General features: G+C 51.9%; 1 protein-coding gene across 2 annotated transcripts in view; it reads left to right on the top strand.

Moving 5' to 3' along the window:
- The first annotated feature begins 1,087 nt into the window (after nt 1-1,087).
- Kyat1 (kynurenine aminotransferase 1) overlaps nt 1,088-5,976 on the top strand; it is a 38,548-nt gene continuing 33,659 nt past the window's right edge. The window contains exon 1 of one of the 2 annotated variants that reach the window (XM_050154972.1): nt 1,088-1,259. The gene's annotated coding sequence lies outside the window, so the exon portion shown is untranslated. The remainder of the gene's footprint in view (nt 1,260-5,976) is intronic. The other variant, XM_050154974.1, reaches the window with a different exon arrangement.

Genomic DNA, 5,976 nt, shown 5'->3' with positions numbered 1-5,976 from the left:
CCTACAGACCCTAGGAGGCAAGAAGGTCCTGAGTATCAACACCCCTAAACCCCAACAAGCTATAGGACTGGGAAGACAGGGAGTCAAGCCACCATCACCCCAGTATCTCCTCCGCAGTCCTTGCTTCCTTCCCCTGGACTGCCACAGGAGAACTTAACCTCACTGACAGTGTGTCCCCATCATTTTCACTGTCCCAAACCTATGAACACACTTAAATTCTGCTTCCCTTCCTCCAGTGCTGTCTGCTACTCTGTGTGCTCCGGAGAGCAGAACACAGTCAAATGGGGTTAAAGGAATCATCGCCCCCTTTCCAAGGTGGAAGGTCTTTTAAAACTTTCAGGTCTTACATCCCGTTTTTCACAATTTAGCTTCCAATTTCATTGTGTTTCTTCAGACTGGGGGAGCATCTTTGCCGACCTCCGGCTCACCACACCTTCCCGGATCTGATACTCCTTCCCGCCGCTGGATGCACAAGACAGCGGCAGAACCAACTGGAGTTTCACAGCAAGAGCCGGTCGTCCGGGAAACCCCAGGCCAAAGACCGAGGTCCCTAAAGCCGGTGATCCTGCCCCCGTGGCAGAGAACTGTCCTGCAGATCAGGAAGAGGGAGGGGTCCAAGGAAAGAGACTGGCGCCGGGAAGCCCAAGGCTGAGAACCGGGAGAGTTGCTGATGGGGGTGCTGTCCAGAGAACGCCCAGCGGGACCCACAGGGAAGCGGACACGGGCGCGCGGAGGGGCGCGGGTCTGCGGGGACCAGCGCAGCAAGTGTGATGTGGGAAGCGCAGCGGAAACTCGGGTGAGAGGCGCGTGCGGAGGCCGAGCGCAAATGAGTGGATTCCGTGAGGTGACAGCGCGCGTGGCTTTCCCCACCCGACCCACTCGCCTGGGCCCGCAGCTCCCGGCCGCACGTCCTGATTCCTGCTTCTCATAGCAGCTCACGCCGTAGGTCTTTGGCGCCTTGTTTTGTTTGCCCGTCTGTGTGCCGCTTCCTAGGTACCCGCCCCGGAAGTGATGTCACCGGGCGCAAACGGGGGGGCCTCCGGGGGTGGGGTGGAGGGTGGGGGTGTCACCATGTTTTTAAAGGGGACGTAGAGTTTCCCGCAGCTTCTGACGGTGTTCTTGGCGCCATGTTGCTTCTGGGCAGAAGTAGTGCATTTAGGGCTCCGCCTCTTTAAAGGAACAGAGACGCTTGCAACCTTGGGACTACATTTGGGGTCGCTTGAGATTTGACGAAGCATCGCAGTTCTTCGCTGAAGCAGGTCAGTACCTGGTCGCGGTGCGAGGTTTTACCGAGATCGTGTGTTGAAGCCGGCAGGTTCTCCAGAGGGTTCTGAGTGCTGTGAGCCTAGATGCATGTGCTGCTGTTTGTGTGTGATGTGTAGCTTCGCAGAAAGAAGGCTTGGTCCCCCGGGAAACACTTACGCGCGCGGTTGGCAGCTCTGCACTGCCGTGGGACCAGGCTGGCTAGCTCTCTCTGCACCCGCATCCACTCGCCCAAGGTAGTCCTGGCCAAGAAGATGAAAAGTGCGGTTATGGAGAATTCCCGGCAGAGCTGGCGCGAATAACAGTCTCCGTGGGTTCTTCTGACGATTCCCAGGCTGACAATAGTCATGGCAATTGGGTTAAAGTACTAAAGTGGGACAACTTCCAAGACAGGTAAAGAAACTTAGGGACAGAAAGTGTAGCCTTCAGTCCTGCTGCCGTTCGAGTGTTCGCGTACACGCCAGCTTTCTACTAATATGCACACGTTGTTAATTTAACAAGGCGAGGAATTTAACGACTTTGTGCGCGGTTTGATTCTTTGAAAGAAAGAGCTGAAATTATCTGCTGAGCTAATGCCTAGGTCCGGGGCTCCTCTTAACTGTCTTGTTTCCCTCTAATAAAGGAGGCGACAGGGTGGGGGAAGTTAAAGGATTTAGCTAGGGTATTAGAGAAGAAGAAACTGGAATTTGAATACAGGGGCTTTTAACCTGCGTTGGTCAGATAGATGTGCACAACCCGCATACCTCCAGGCATAGCACAGACATGCAGCGTGAATTGTTGGACAAAGGGGTCTGACAGGAAGACCCATTTGACTAGCCAGGAAGAGGGTGAACAGAAGAACAGTGACAGAGCCCGCGATAAAGTCCTAGTCATTTTCCACCCTGGAGTCGGTAGACCTGGGCCATCGTCCATTAACAGATATGACCACCGCTGTAGACACCAAGTCGCCCTACACTTTCACGTTTTCATACACATCAGCCCTATTTTCCGATGGGCGAGGCACCGAGTTTGGAAAGCAGATCTACACAGGCTCTCACTCCCTTCCCACCCACCCACAGGAGGCATTGAGAACACCACATCCCTCCATCCGCTTCCTGGGAGCATCAGAGTCTACACACTAGCCTAGGACTGAACAGACATGTACTGTTCCCATCCCACGATTCTATGAGAGCAGAGAAGGACAGACAACTCAGCAGTCAGCTCCTGTGGCGAAAACCTATGCACAGGACAAAGAACCAGACTGGGTGGATTCAGAGGGGACTTCTAGTGACCTTTCATCTGTGATAGAGAAGTGTATAGAATGACTGCCCAGCATTCCCTGAGGGTCCCACGTGACTGGAAAAGTGCCCATCATCAGAGCAAGTGCAGGTTGGAGACCTGCAGGCTGGCCTCAATGCACACCTTTCTTTATGGCCAAGCCTCAGGTCCACCCACCACTCCACTTCACCTCCCTAACCTCAGGACCTGGCTCCTGATTGCCAGTCCGGATGGGGGTGACAGAAGACCACAGGAGGCTTCACAGCAATGACATGTTCTCTACCTTGCCCACCTGCAATGTCTTGGCAGTCTGTCCCCAGAGCAGCAAATAAAGGTGTCACATCTCAGGAGGAGGGGCTCTTGGCTTCCTGGTTGTTGTTACTGGCTGAGTTTTCAAATTTCCAAGGAACAGGGACACCTAAGCTTTTTTTTTTTTAAAAAAAAAAAAAAAGCCTGCTCCTGCCTCTGTGACCAACAGGCCAAGTCACCTCAGCTTAGCAGGAGGGGGGTTCATTAGGCCTATCCCAGCAGATGCTGGGCCTGAAGGACTCCTGGAGGACCCAGGGAGCCCCTGAAAGTTTCCCACCTCCTTACCCAGGGGTGGAAGCGTGAGCTTGGAACTTCCTGTCCTTTGCTGGGACTCTGACTTTGGTTAAGTTCTTTGCCTGATCCAATCCTCAGCTTCTCTACCTGCAAAATTGGCAGGCCCCTACCTCCCTGTTATGTAGAATTGCCCAGGGAGTACGATTTCAGTTTTGGATCTGCATCCTTACAAAGGGAACAAGAAACAAACTGCCTGCTGTTTGTCACACCTGGGTTTACTACAGGTCCCTGTGGGCTCGGAACCTTTAGTCAGAGCTGCAGAACTCATTGCTTTCTCCTCAGCCCAGTCCAGGGTCAAAGATCCTGGGTCTCCATTCTTGTGTTGTTTAGTTCTTAGGCCAGCATTTCCCTTGGGAATGTGTATATTATGGGAGCTCTTTTTTATTGTTTAAAAGCTGGGGTGGGGGGAAGGGAGGCTGGGCCAGGCATTCATTGGTGGTGCACACCTTTAATCCCAGCACTTGGAGACAGTCAGGCGAATCTCTGTGAGTTCTAGGCCAGCCTGGTGTACAGAGCGAGTTTCAGGACGGCCAAGGCTACACAGAAATACCCTGTCTTGGGAGGGGTATAGTGGGGGGAGATCTTGTGTTATGACATAGATTTTTTAAAAGATTTATTTTTAGTTTTAATAGTTTGTGATCGTCTCACTGTTTGTGTGTGTGTGTGTGTGTGTGTGTGTGTGTGTGTGTGTGTGTGTGTGTACATGAGCATAGATGCTTGTGGAGGCATCAGATCTCCCGGGAAGCTGTAGTTACAGGCAGTTGTGAGCCACCTGGTGTGGGTACTGGGGTCAAATTTAGGTCCACTGCAAAAGCAGTGTGGCTCTTAACCACTGAGCCGTCTCCCTAGTCCTGTGGAATGGGTTTCTGAGGAAAGTTTGTAGGTTTCAGAGGTAATTGGTTTCTTGCTAGCTAACTGCAGGTTACTGCATGCATACAAGGAGCATGACGTGCCATGGGTTAGACTATCTGTGGTGCTGGGGATCAGGTCCAGGCCTTTGTCCTTGCTGTGCTGATTCTTTACCATGCTCCAGATGGGTAAACTGAGCCCATAGGCTGTGCCCTGGGGACCCGTGTTCCATAGTTAATTTAATGGTGGAGCTGGGTCATTTAATCTTTGAATCCTGTCCTGGAACTCGCTCTGTACACCAGGTTGGCCTCAAACTCACAGAGATCCGCCTGCCTCTGCCTCCTGAGTGCTGGGATTAAGGCATGCACCACCACTACCACTCAGGAAATGGCAGAATTTTATTTTGTTTGTTTTAGTTTTTCAAGAAGCTTTATTTTTTCAAATCCAGCCTTATAAGCTGGGCATGGAAACCCATACCCACAGTCATGTTTGGGAAGCTGAGGGATTCAGTGAGTTCCAGACTGTCCTGGGCTACAGGCTGAATGAGACTGTCTCAGAATAGCCAATTAAATAAATAGATAAACAAAACCCCACAGAGGATTGGAGGGGGCTCTTGTTCGAAGTCTGTGTTGCCAGGGAACAGACTTAGTGTTGGCTCATATAGGTGAGTGCAATGTGTTTTCAGACTGGTGACCATGTCCCACAGCAAGGGGTATTGCCAGAGGCACACATATGACCCAAGACGCACTTAGTCATAAGGGACTCTTTAGTGCTGCAAATCTCATTAGTCCACTGGGCCGCTGTTGTACTGTTTGCCCACGTGCAGTTTCTGGCATGTTACACAATGGACATGTTAGGTGGGCGGCTGCTCCAGGCCATCTTGCTGATTGCCAGACCCCTTCACAGTCAGCTTCCATGTACACCAGGGCACAAGCGCACACCTGTGCCAATGCATAGCTAGTCCCATGTGAGTTCAGAGGGAGGCCAGGGCAGCGGCTTTTAGAAGAAGCAGAGCTGGGCAGAGTCCAGCAGAGTGAATGGCATGGGATGCATGAAAGGTATCGGGCAGAGCTGGCACCCCTGTGGGTCAGGTCATGCCTAAAGCAGAGAATCTGTATGTCCTAACGAAAGGAGAACATGGAGGCTGCAGAGCCAGGGTTCAGCCAACCCGAGGCAGGCTGAGGTGGCTCTGTACCAGTGTCAACACTCCAGTGTCAACACTCTCTACCGTCCAAGCATGTCCAGTGGGGTCAGCAGTCAGGGCACAGCTGACATCAGCACCAAGTTTTTGGAGCATGCCTGGTGTCCCAGGGTCATCCATACACTTTCTGGTAAGGCTGCTGGCTATTAGCTGTCCAGGCTCAGGGAGGTGTGGAGCGGGGAGGACACCTGCTGCCAGCACCTGGCCTGACATTGATGTCTCACATTGTAGATGCTTAGGAGACACAGTTTGTAGGAAGGTGTTGTAAAGGTCACATGGTGTCCCTCTGATCCCTGCCCTGGTGGAATTGTCTCCTTAGTGTACCCAAGCACCTGAGCTGCCCCCACGGGAACACTTGTCTGCGAATTGTTTGTTTGAGATAGAGTATCTCTGTGTAGCCCTGACTAGCCTGGAACTTGCTGTGTAGACCAGGTTGACTTCAAGATCACAGAGATCCACTTGGTTAGCATCCCAAATTCTGGGATTAAAGGCTTGTACCATCACGGCCTGGCACATCTCTGTGAGTTTAAGCTCAGGCTCAACTCTAGTTAGCTCAACTCAAGAGCTAGTTCCAGGACAGCTAGGGCTGTTACACAGAGAAACTTAGTCTCGAAAAAACAAAACAAAACAGGGCTGGAGAGATGGCTCAGTGGTTAAGAGCATTGCCTGCTCTTCCAAAGGTCCTGAGTTCAATTCCCGGCAACCACATGGTGGCTCACAACCATCTGGAATGAGGTCTGTTGCCCTCTTCTGGCCTGCAGACATACACACAGACAGAATATTGTATACATAATAAATAAATA

Source organism: Alexandromys fortis, unplaced genomic scaffold (assembly GCF_014885135.2).
Source record: "Alexandromys fortis isolate MF-2015 unplaced genomic scaffold, M_Fortis_MF-2015_v1.1 scaffold_72, whole genome shotgun sequence".
Lineage (NCBI taxonomy): Eukaryota > Metazoa > Chordata > Mammalia > Rodentia > Cricetidae > Alexandromys > Alexandromys fortis.
The sequence above is the reverse complement of the archived record's forward strand: the minus strand, read 5'-3'. Positions and strand labels throughout refer to the sequence as shown.